Genomic DNA, 13,542 nt, shown 5'->3' with positions numbered 1-13,542 from the left:
CTGTTTGATTGCACGGTTTTCCCGCAGAACCTAAAGGGAAATGTCTGCTGAAGTGCAAGATCCTCCAGCTACCGAGCCAAAGAAATTACCGTAGTTATACCCTGATTTTATGAGAAGTCATAGCTGCCAAACCTCGAAATTACAAAGCAGAAAACAAATGGTCAGAGTTACTGATGGTTTCCATTTATAGTCACACACCGAAGAGATCTGCTAAGTACTTTGATAAGCAGGATAAACATGGATGCTTGAAGGAAGGATATACAAAAATGGGTTTCCAGCTCTAACAGTGGTCAGATGAGCTATTTGTAACATAACTGATTTTAAAGGGAATCTGTCACCAGTTTTTTGAGCTACCAGGTAAAAATACCATTCAATTCAGTGCCCCTATGCATTACACAAGTACTTCTGATCCCCCCTGACTCCCCAAGTATGATCCATAAATACCTTTTTTATTCCTCCCGTGCTGTATGATAATATGGTCGGTCCAGTCCGATGGGCGGGGCTTAGTGTCCGTCTCCCCCCCCCCCGCTTGCTTCTACGCATTCCTTGCGGTGAATTTCGGCAATTGCGTAGTTTCGCGCATGCGCATTCCAAAAGCATCTCGCGAGTGCGCAGTATGCCTTGCCCAACAGTGAGGAAAGCAGATAAGCTGTATTGCGCATGCACCGAGTGCATAGGGGGCACTGAATTGAATGGTATTTGTACCTGGTAGCCTAAAAAACTGGTGACAGATTCCCTTTAATATAGATTTTAGATTTTAATATATAACTGTGTAAAATTTATCTTACAACTTTTAGGGGTTCATGTCCAAATTATTCCACTTATGACACAAAATTTTATGAGATCATTAACTTACATTGATCTTTACAAATATTGTGTAAAGAGGGCTGACAGAAATATCAAAGTACGGTTCTAGTGCTAATTCTTCTCATTAGTCTGTCCCCATCAGAAAAGTGCCAGGTTCAGCTTGCGTTATAAGGGGCCTATAGCGTTTTGTCTTTTTCATCAAGTTGTCCCTTTTTTGTGGGCGATTCAGACGGGATTCAGTGGAAAACCAAATACAATGGTTGTAACGCAGTTCAAGTAGACTCCAGTCCAGACTCCTTTTGCCACCAGTGGTGTCCTTCAGAATTTCTCTTTCGGGAATTACGATAGAACACCAGATGGAAGGCCAAGTGCAACGTCATTCGCACCTTAAACCTTTGGGTTGACGTGATCTGACTGACAGTAAGCTATGTTTCCATGGCTTGCAGAGCTTTCACTGGACTTACGGTATGTCAGTATAATACTGAACATTAAAATCACATATTGTGAAATCAAGGATGCTTCATGTGCCAAGGGGCTGAAATCTCCATACATGTGGGAGACAAACTGAATTGAATCAGGACAAAATAAAAATGTTGGAGCCAGATGCTAAACTGCACAAAAAAGAAACAAATTCTGAGTTGATGACTTCCCTAAATATTACACATCCGACATGAAATGCAGGTAGCTAGCCCTATATACGGGGAGGCAAAAAAGCCATATTTAGGCTATGTGCACACGTTGCAGAATTGCCACGGAATTTCCGCTGCAATTCTGCAACCCCTGCCGCGGGAAATACGCATGCAGAATTGGCATGTGTGTTCCCGCTAAACACTAGCGTTTTGCAAGCATAGTTAGCTTGCAGAATGCTAGCGTTTTCCAAGCGATCTGTAGTATCGCTTGGAAAAATGATTGACAGGTTGGACACACTTGTCAAACATAGTGTTTGACAAGTGTGACCAACTTTTTACTATTGATGCTGTCTATGCAGCAACAATAGTAAAAAGATATGTTGTTAAAAATAATAAAAAAAAATAAAAAATCATGATACTCTCACCTTCCGACGGCCGCCGCAGCTTTCCCGTCCCTCGCAATGCTCCCGTTCCCAGTAATGCCTAGCGGCATTGACCCCAGATGATGCAGCATCACGCGAGACAGCTACGTCATCACAGGTCATTGTCGAAAGGCATTACTGGAAACGCTGGATTTTTTATTTATTTATTTATTTTTTTTACAGGTATATGGTTCCCAGGGCCTGGAGGAGAGTCTCCTCTCCTCCATCCTGGGTAGCAACCGCACATGAACCGCATACTTTGCGCATGGTGGGCATAGCCCCATGCTTGAAGTAAGCAGATCAATGCATTCCTATGTGTGCGGAATCGCCACGATTCCGCACAAAGAATGAACATGCTGCGTTTTTTTCCAGAATGGATTCCGATGTGGAAAAAAACGCAGCATGTGTACAAAAAATGCGGAATGCATTAAAAATTATGGGATGCTTATGTAAGCGCTTTTTTAAAGCGTTTTTTTTAGCGGAAAACGGCTGAAAAAATACTAAAAAAAATGCTAAAAATCCTGAACGTGTGCACATAGCCTAAAGAGTGCCAACGAGAACATTGTTTTTTTTTAACTGGAGAAGAACTGTTTTATGAATAGATTAGTCTTGGGCTCACAACATAAGTGAGTGCCAAGCGGGAGACCATTGTACCGGCAGTGTGTGAAGGGGCTGGCTGACTGCTCAATTTATTAGCTAAGCTAGTCCCCTGTGTTCATTGGATGTAACAGACAAGGGAACAGTGTATGTGAGAATGGAAGACACATACACACAGTTAATGAATACAATCCTTAGTGCAAGTGCTTCTCTAATTTTCAAAAGCAACAAAGGGAATTAAGGATCCCAAGCCTCAAAACAGATCTAAATGGATTATGAAATTAGTGCATTTAAAATAAAATACATAATCCTAGCTGCATAGTGGTGTTGGTGGAAGTAAATGCAATGCATATCACAAATAGGAAGATCAAGACAAAGATATAATCAAGAAGTCCACTGAGTCCAAGATATTCTCGTTCAACCGAATACACAGACAAAAACATATCCGCAAGCAAACTGATAGGGAGCGCTTATGATAAACCCATCTGAGTTCTTTCTTCCAATCTCCTCCGTTCTAACCAGAGAGTAAATATTCTACAGATTTTTACTGTGTGCTTCAAGCATATGTCTAGAAAGTGTAGTTCTCACCCTTATGAATGATTCCTATATGGTCCAAAATATGGCGTCTGAATTCTCTTATTGTTTTTCCAATTTAGTTGCCTTTTGCCAGATAAATTACACCCACTGTCCTCTAGCTGGCAAAGTCTTTATTTCTGAAAGTTTGGACTGTACATCTACTAGTAAAAGTATTACCCTATGTGATGAAAATGCACTCCTTCAGCCCACCACACAATGTGCAGCCCCAAGTGTTTTTCGAGGGTAAAATTTTCCCAAAACAGAGTGTCTGAATTTCTCTCGATTTGTGTGTAGTCGTCAACATTTGAACAATTTCTCCCAAGTCTCAAATACTGACCCTTGGGAATCCCATTTCTCAATAATCTTGGATGTTGACATTCCCAGATCAGGAGGCTATGTGTATCATGTTCCATACTATAATATTTTTAATGCAGAAAGCGTAAAGGTCATATTCACTTTCTATAATCTAGATCTGACTACTAGAATAACATGAGAGATAGGAGTTGAGAAATTGGGTGAGATGGAGGACATTTCCAGAAAGTATATAGCTAGAGAAGGTAAGGATGTCAGGCTGAGTGTGCTTAAAATATTGAGTAGCTGGAACACAGAGGATGAAAATGTTTATTAAAGCCCTTTGGGGACCTAGAAGCATCTACTTTACACCTCTCAAACACATGAATTTCTATGACTAAATATCCTGCAACCTGAAATGTAAGACATAGATCTTCTCTCCTGGGAAGCTTCGGGGATATCCAAGATTAAAGATCTTATACTGCGTACAACCATGATTCTATGTAGAATTTCTGCTTACTGAATGATACAAGTAAAGTTCAGTGAAGAAAACTGCCTCCATTAAACAAGTGGGGAAAAATAAGTTCACCCATTAAATTTTCAGGTGACGAATGCCGCTTTTAAAGGTAGATGCTAGCTGTATCACAGGTACAGTGCATACTCCTTAGCCTGGACATAACAATGGATGTATCATTACAGTGGGGGAAATAAGTATTTGATCCCTTGCTGATTTTGTAAGTTTTCCCACTGACAAAGACATGTGAAGTCTATAATTTTAAGGGTAGGAATTTTAACATTGAAAGATAGAATATCAAAAATAAAATCCAGAAAATCACATTGTATAAATTATATAAATGTATTTGCATTTTGCAGTGAGAAATAAGTATTTGTATTTTTAATACAAATTTCCATTTTTTAACTTTAACATTTTTTTTATTATTAATTTTTTTTCAGCCACTGGGCGCCGCCATTTTGCTTTGCAGGAGTGTAAGTGTAGCTGCACGACACTTACACTCTGCAAATACGGCTGCCCTGGGCATAGGACTCAGCGGTCGGCTGCCGACTGTATAGTTAACATTGAGCTGCTCCCTGCTGTGATCTGGCCACGCCCCTTGAGCTGTCCACACCACAGCAGAGGTAGGAGATCGGCGCCATCTTCCTGGAGCTCACAGTGTGCTGTGAGCTCCAGTTTCCCAGTATAATCGCAGGAGCCCTGCGGTTATAGGAGGAGAAGGAGGAGACCAAGGACGGGAGGGAGAAAGGACTCGGCAGCGGAGCAGTGAAGTAAGTATCAGTGGGGGAGGGGGAGAGGCAATCTAATCCTATCCTTTGTGGTGCTGACTTTGAGCAGTGTATCTCCTCCCATGTGTGTTACTGTGCTGAGCCATGTATCTAATCCTCTCCTGTGTGATACTGTCTGCTGAGCCATGCATCTAATCCTGTCCTGTGTGATACTGACTGAGCTGTGTATCTAATCCTCTCCTGTGTGATACTTTGCTGAGCTGTGTATCTAATCATCTCCTGTGTGATACTGTCTGCTGAGCCATGCATCTAATCCTATCCTGTGTGATACTAACTGAGCTGTGTATCTAATCCTCTCTTGTGTGACACTTTGCTGAGCTGTGTATCTAATCCTCTCCTGTGTGATACTTTGCTGAGCTGTGTATCTAATCCTCTCCTGTGTGATACTTTGCTGAGCTGTGTATCTACTCCTCTCCTGTGTGATACTGTCTGCTGAGCCATGCATCTAATCCTATCCTGTGTGATACTGACTGAGCTGTGTATCTAATCATATCCTGTGTGATACTGTCTGCTGAGCTGTGTATCTAATCCTCTCCTATGCACTCCTCTCCCCCGTTATGTGTGATCTATATGGCGGTATTATTTGAGATCTATATGGCGTCGTTATGTGAAAAGTATATGGCAGTATTATGTGTGATCTATATGGCGGTATTATGTGAGAACAATGGTGGTATTATGTGAGATCTATATGGCGGTATTATGTGTGAAGTATATGGCGGTATTATGTGTGAAGGATATGGCGGTATTGTGTGCTCTATATGGCAGTATTATGTGTGCTCTGTATGGCGGTATTATGTGTGCTCTGTATGGCGGTATTATGTGAGAACACTGGCGGTATTATGTGAGATCTATATGGCGGTATTATGTGTGCTCTATATGGCGGTATTATGTGTGCTCTATATGGCGGTATTATGTGTGCTCTATATGGCGGTATTATGTGAGAACACTGGCGGTATTATGTGAGATCTATATGGTGGTATTATGTGTGCTCTATATGGTGGTATTATGTGAGAACACTATGGCGTTGTTATTTGCAATCTATATGATGGTATTATGTGAGAACTATAGCACAGTATTATGTGAGAACACTATGGGTATGTGTCCACATTCAGGATTGCATCAGGATTTGGTCAGGATTTTTCATCTGTATTTGTAAGCCAAAACCAGGAGTGGAACAATTAGAGGAAAAGTATAATAGAAACATATGCTCCACTTTTGCATTTATCACCCACTCCTGGTTTTGGCTTACAAATACTGATGAAAAATCCTGACCAAATCCTGATACAATCCTGAACGTGGACACATACCCTATGGCAGTATTATCTTCAGAATGCGGACCCATTCTAGGGTTGTTCTGGTTGAGCACCTGCACGCGGGTCTGGGGTAATAGAGGGGGCAGCATGACCTCCTGTTAGGTGCAGTCAGGGGAGGGCTGGTGAGGCAGCTGAAGAGAGGGGTCTCATTTTTATCATTACTATATGCCTACATTTCCTTCCCAGCGTCACCCCGTACTTCGCCTGTCACCTTGCTTTCACACATCGCCAGGACAGGATGGAGAAGACAGGATCTGAGGACGGGAATGGGGTCTTTGCATGTAAAGTCTGGATCAGAACAGGCCATCAATCCACAGAAATGTTTCCTGGATTTCTGTGGAGCAGACAAGCAGACGGTCCATCCATGTGTATAAAAGACAGCGCTCTATGTACAATCCCTGAACATGGTGCCCCCCATAGACCAGCACACTGCTCTCCTGAAATACTCTGTGCTGCTGTCACCCTGCTCCCTCCACCACATATCTCCCAGAATCCTTGCTGCCTGCCATCCTCGGTGACTGTCTACTTGTCAGTATAACTGCAGTCACCAACAAAATGGCTGCTCACTGGGTTCCTGAATATCATCCTCTCTTATCCCTTAGCAAACACCCAGAAGGGGAGGAGAGGAGTGACATCACACATGTCTGCAGACTCCGCCCATAATTACTGCAGTGCAGTAATGTGAGCTAGTTGTACACTAGGTTTTTGTCAAATTTCATTAGCTGCTCCACCTAGTGTTTAAAAGTGGAAATGCCAAACCTTTTAAAATTATTTTTCATATTTTACTAAATTATAAACAAATGATATTATTTTTTAAGAAAATTTAAACATTAATTCTTTACATTTTTTCAATCACTGGAAATTTATTTTTATTTTTTGATGGCATCTTCCCTTTAATACTTGGTGGCAAAACCCTTGTTGGCAAGCACAGCAGTCAGACGTTTTCTGTAGTTGATGATGAGGTTTGTGCACATGTCAGGAGGAATTTTGGTCACTCCTCTTTGCACATAATCTCTAAATCATTAAGATTTTGAGGCTGTCGGTTGGCAACTTGGAACTACAACTCCCTCCATAAGTTTTCTATGAAATTAAGGTCTGGAGGCTGCTAGGCCACTTCATGACCTTAAAGGGAACCTGTCACCCCCAAAATCGATGGTGAGGTAAGCTCACCGTCATCAGGGGCTTATCTACAGCACTCTGTAATGCTGCAGATAAGCCCCCGATGTTACCTGAAAGAGGAGAAAAAGAGGTTAGATTATACTCAGCCAGGGGAGGTCCCGCTGCGGTCCGAGTCCGATGGGTGTCTCAGGTCTGGCCGGCGCCTCCTATCTTCATTCCATGACGTCCTCTTCTGGTCTTCACGCCGCGGCTCCGGCGCAGGCTTACTTTGTCTGCCCTGTTGAGGGCAGAGGAAAGTACTGCAGTGTGCAGGCGCCGGGAAAGGTCAGAGAGGCCCGGCGCCTGCGTACTGCAGTACTTTGCTCTGCCCTCAACAGGGCAGACAAAGTACGCCTGCGCCGGAGCCACGGCGTGAAGACCAGAAGAGGTCGTCATCTTAAGAAGATGGGAGGGACCGGACCGGGACCGCCCCTGGGTGAGTATAATATAACCTCTTTTCTCCTCTTTCAGGATACATTACAGAATGCTGTAGATAAGCCCCTGATGATGGTGAGCTTAGCTCACCATCGATTTTGGGGGTGACAGGTTCCCTTCAATGTGTCATTTTTTCCCCATAGACTTCTACACGTCGCCAGAAAAAAAGAGGCTTGTAGAAATGGAATTTAAATATGGAATTGCAGCAGTCCTAAAAAAAAAAAAAATTAAATTGTTGCACTAAAAACACATACAAAAGAGAAAATCCATATAAAAGCAATAAAAATGGACGAGACTGAGGAATTGCTGTAGACAACTGCAGAACATATTGAAAACAAGGCAGCATTTCCACACATTGGAACATGCTCTCAATGTAAGGCAATGGTGCAGTAGCGGTTCCATAAAAAAACAGCATACTTCAGTAGTGCTTTTTTTATTTTATTTCTTATTGTTTAGCATGGTCATTACTGCAGGTGTTCTACATTGCTTAACATAATCTATTAAGGTTTGGCCATGTAGTAAAAAAAACGCACTTCCAAAGCATGTCTCTATATTCAAAAACTTGTCCGCAGTAACCTGCATCAAAACCAGGCTACTACCGTACAATCTGGGCTTACCCTGACTACCTCTATAATGATATAGTCATGCTTTGCAGCACATATATAGAGCAGGTACTACTGAGGCCTCTTTGAGACTTCTGCTATTTTGCGGACAAGAAGAACAGACTGTTTTTCATCACCATGATAGATCCAACGTACATCAATTTTAGTAGCCACAAAAACCTCATTGACATATTATTGTCCACAAATAGGGCTATAGTTAGCCCATCCAAATGCACAAAAAGATTTTTTTCGTTTTACCCACTGTAGAAAGTATATAGGCAAGGAGAAATAGGAGCTTTTAGGTATGATAGATAAAAAAATCAAGTTTATTGAAAATTAATAAAATTCATTACTTACACAATTCATAAGAAGGAATACACATAAAGAGAAACATGTGAAGGGAGGAAACAGAGGTACCAAGGAACCACTCATTGCACTTGCCCGATTGTGCCTATGAATCAATCTTTCATGAAAGTGCTTAGTGCAATAATTAAGGCACCGGCTGGATAGTCTGTCACAGAAACAGTATATATAGGGTAAAAAAATAGAGCACCATATGGGACAGACAATCGCTTACCACGAGCAAGGGCTAGAGGGTCCTGGGCCGGATGTTAGAGAGCCCCGGGGCACTAAGCACTTTAATGAAAGATTGATTTATAGGCACAATCGGGCAAGTGCAATGAGTGGTTCCTTGGTACCTCTGTTTCCTCCCTGCACATGTTTCTCTTTATGTGTATTCCTTCTTATGAATTGTGTAAGTAATGAATTTTGTTAATTTTCAATAAACTTGATTTTTTTATCTATCATACATAAAAGCTCCTATTTCTCCTTGCCTATGTACAACAATTTTAGGTCCGCATGTGTTACCCTTAGTGTTACATCTTTTTTTTGCATTAAAAAATCCAAGCTTTTCCTATCCATTAAGCAATAAAAAACGGACAGCATGACATAAAGGAAGAATCTGAGTGCGATTTTTTTTCATGGACATATTCACTTGGATGGACTTGCCAATTGAATGAAAAAAATAAATTTCCTTTCTTTTTTGTGGCCAATTGGTCTGAAAAAAACAGCAGACACTTGAACTGCCCCATAAAATATAAAGCAAAAAAAAACAGTTGGGTCCAGCGAGTGGTAAAGGTAAAAATTAACTTTTAATGAACATTAGTTAAAATAATCCATACATATGGTGTCCAGCACTGTATACACACTGGCTCAGAGCCTAGAAACGATCAATGCGTTTCGACCTTGGGTCTTAGTCATGATGAGCCATGTGTGTATACAGTGCTGGACCACATGTATGGATTATTTTAACTAATGTTCATTAAAAGTTAATTTTTACCTTCACCACTCGCTGGACACACCTGTTTTTTTTTTTTTGATTCATTGCGGTTGCTTCGCCCAGGCCCGTGCGAGGTGTCGGTGAGCAGGCAGGAGGTCAAGACACGAGGAAATGGTGAGCTATTTTTTTCTATGATTTTTATAAAATATAATGGGTATGTTCTTTTATCTGTAAAAAACATGGCTGGAAACCGTGTGTGAAAAATAAATGCCTGAATGAAGATTTAACTTTTCATTTGGATATTGCATCTAAACAAATCACGATAAGTTCTAAAGCATTCTGAAAATGCTTTGTCATGATGCACAGTGCAATGGTTCCTAAAGACCAAATTGGAGTATGACAAATGCTTCCTACAAACAGTCAAGTACAGTGTAAGAGCGGTGATGAATTTGGGCATGTTCTACAGGCACGAGCCCTAGGAAAACTGTTATGCATAAATATTCCTGAGACAAATGTAAGGCCACCCAGGTGGAGAACAAATGTAGACCATGTCCAGATGGCCGAATTGAAAACCTGACCAGTCACAACTGAAGATTGCAGACGTGACTGATTCTGTGTGCAGCTTTGTGTGCTTGTCTACATAATGCATGGGTGCAGGAGCTACCCTTTTCATTGAATACATTATTCTGATCTGAAAAATAGATTGAGTAGTGCACACTGCATTTTTTCCTAAAAAATCATTAGAGGAAAATCAGCTGTATGCACGGGCACACTGGCTATTTATGTACTCTCCATGTGCAACCATGGCACACACAGACTGAACATACACCTGTCTGAAGGAGGAGTAAAAGTTGTAGAATGTTTGGAAAAGTGGATATGACCAGGGGTGGCTGAGCTACTGGAATGATCTCCTAATAACTGTACCTCAGTACCTCTTCAGCGGCTGCATGATAATCCATAAATGGTGCAGCGGATCATACAGATTGTGGTGATTTAATAGGAAGTACAGTACCGCTAAGGCAGCCGTCAAAGGAAAAGTGTGTTTTGTTTTATTTCAAATAAAGGACTTTATTCTGGCTGTGTCTTTATTTACAATATAACTATAGAATTAGTAATGGATAGGTGTCTTATAGACGCCTCTCCGTCACCAGACAAGACAAAGGTAACATCAACCCCACAAATATGAATCCCACTTGCCACCGCTATAATAATAATCTTAATAATCTTTATTTTTATATAGCGCTAACATATTCCGCAGTGCTTTACACACATTATCATCACTGTCCCTGATGGGGCTCACAATCTAGAATCCCTATCAGTATGTCTTTGGAATGTGGGAGGAAACCAGAGTGCCCGGAGGAAACCCACGCAAACACGGAGAGAACATACAAACTCTTTGCAGATGTTGTCCTGGGTGGGATTAGAACCCAGGACCCCAGCGCTGCAAGGCTGCTGTGCTGACCACTGCGCCACCGTGCTGCCCTATAGGCTGCCTATATTACCGCTATAGGGCAAGTGGGAAGAGCAGGGCAAAGCACCAGATTTAGTGCATCTAATAGATGTGCATTTTCTGGGCAGCTGCGGGCTGTTATATTTAGGCTGGGGGAGAAATGTCCATGGCCCCTTACCAGCCTGAGAATACCAGCCCCCAGTTGTCTGCTTTAGCTTGGTTGGTTGTCAAAACTGGGGGAACCCCACGCCATATTTTTCAATTATTTAAAAATTTAAAAAAATCGGTGTGGGGACCCCTCTATTCTTTTTTTGAATCAGATATTTTTTATTAAAGTTTTCAGAACATAACAGAATTTTTTCCAAAATACCCCACAATCTTTTCCCCATTCCCAAGACCCCTCTATTCTTGATAGTCCAACAGCTGAGGATTGCAGACAGCTATGAGTTTTGCCTGGCTGGTTATCAAAAATACAGGGGAACCCATGCTGCTTTTTAAATTAAGTATTTACAGTGCAGGTGCCAGCTGGGGAATACTCCCATCAGACGCTGCCTTCTCTCGCTGTTATTAGCAGCAGGCATAGGCTGATGGCAGCAGTAGTCCCTTCAGCCGAGGTCAGTGACCAGAGGTAAACTTTTTATCACAGCTGTGGGTTCACGCTGTCATTTGTCAGCGTGGGAACTGTGGCTGTCTGACCAGCAGTAATTATTTTATCATAGATCAGAAGCAATGTTTGCTGCATTGTCATGCACATGACAGCGTGGCAAACACTGGATTCACAAGAATGGGGATTCAAGTGAATGGGGTCCGCGTTCAGGTCCGGTTACTGTTCTGGCACCCAAACTTTTCTTAACTGTTCGGCCGAACCCGCTGGACCTGAACATCCAGGGTCTTCCCATCTCTAATTATAGGCATGATATTATAATCAGAAGATTTATTATAATAGGGGGTACTCCTCCGATCACCTATACCGTGGAGCCTATGGCTCAGTGACAACTTGTTTCAACCAAAGAAGCCCTTTATTGTAAACTACCGTAATTGTACATCCCAGTTATAGTATGTGCACAGTAGAGGTGCAGGAGCATCCTGTGTTTTACAGTCGATGCTCCACTATTACGGGTATAATGGCTAACAGGGATTTGCATATAACTGTAGGGTGGCCCCCTAGAGTCAATTCCCCCTGTGGGCCCCAGACACTCAAGTAAGACCCTAATCAGGAGAAACTGGAAGAAGTGGATGGGAGGGATTCAAATCGCAGTGTCTTTCCACTGTATAATTAGAAATGCAGTGCAAACTGCTTGCTTGTTGTTATTGGAAGCATGGTTTTACAACCTTTGAGTAAACTATTAGAGATTAATCTTTAATATTACAGCAAATATAATTTAGTGAATTTCCTTAAATTAGGTTTTTGGAGCCACATAATTGACAACTGTATACTATATACTGAGCGCTACATGAGACCTAAGCCTGAAGATGAGCTGCTTCACTTGTAAGTCTGTGCTTTGTGCTTGACCTCAAAATTTGCTATTCATGTGACTCACTCCTCCCCAATATATCATTTCTACTATTCCCTATATTTAAAGAGGTTGTGCGACTGTGTGAAAAACAAAAGATGCAAATGTTGAAATAAAAAAAACAAACGAAGACTGAGCACATCTTCAGTCTCCAGCGAATCCAGCACAAATGCTTAAGAAACTGCCTTTATTGGAGAACAGATCATCATATATAGAAGAATTCCAACATCGGCCCTTTAATCAATCTTTATAGCTCCCTGATGTTTGTGTTTCACAAACTGTAACATCAGTAAATCTGCAGAAGAATTTCTATTAACATGTTAAACTGCCCAATATAGTCCAATGGAGATTTCTGGAAATACCAATTCATCAGTGATGGTAATTTCACTGGATGGTTCCCAAGAGAATGCTGTAATTATTTTTTCTGCAAACACTAGCGCCAAGTGACCTGGGGACTTTTTACTTTCCTGAACTCTGGGTTCCTGCAGGGAACAAGCAGAGATTATTTTGTTAGCCGTCTGCTTTTAACAATAAATATCGGCAATTACCAGAAACAATGACTGCTTAGTATCCGAGGAAAGTTGTTTCCCTGAAAATGACTGTTGTATGTTTATATCACCCACGCCATTACATGCCAAATTAACTTTTAGGTTACTCCCACTGTCTGAAATACTTTCTGAAAACAAGAGCAAGAAATATTGAAGCGCTTTTATAACGGTCAATTTTCAGAATAAAAACTTATAATTCTTAATTTGTGAATAGTCATCCTTTAGCTCCCATTTACAGATTAGCTTTGATAAAGACATTTCCGTGGTCCAAACAGGATGTCACTGTGTAAGCAAATATGTAATGGTCTTCTGGCAGCCATTCTTGAGATGCTCCTATGATCCAAAGCAATATTACCGTGCCCAAATCTGCTCCCACAAGAAGCATTGCTTACAGCCCTGGTTACAATCTAGATGGGGGCAGGAGTAGGGCGCAGCTAAACGGAGGCCCCCCATGACTGCTTTTGGCCGGGCGGTCTTTTTTGAATAATGCCACAGGCGTGATTGGAAGATGGCAGTGGGGGAGGAGCTATAAGGGGGGGGGAGTTGGGAGTAAAGTGCGGGAAAATCGCCATTACATCCCATAATACAGGCTTAGGCAGACGTACCTGATGGAGTCTGC

General features: G+C 41.7%; 1 protein-coding gene across 1 annotated transcript in view; it reads right to left on the bottom strand.

Moving 5' to 3' along the window:
* PDLIM4 (PDZ and LIM domain 4) overlaps positions 1–13,542 on the bottom strand; it is a 349,721-nt gene that overhangs the window by 177,291 nt on the left and 158,888 nt on the right. The window lies entirely within an intron of this gene.

This window comes from Ranitomeya variabilis, chromosome 5 (genome assembly GCF_051348905.1).
Source record: "Ranitomeya variabilis isolate aRanVar5 chromosome 5, aRanVar5.hap1, whole genome shotgun sequence".
In the NCBI taxonomy this organism is placed as follows: Eukaryota; Metazoa; Chordata; class Amphibia; order Anura; family Dendrobatidae; genus Ranitomeya; species Ranitomeya variabilis.
The sequence above is the reverse complement of the archived record's forward strand: the minus strand, read 5'-3'. Positions and strand labels throughout refer to the sequence as shown.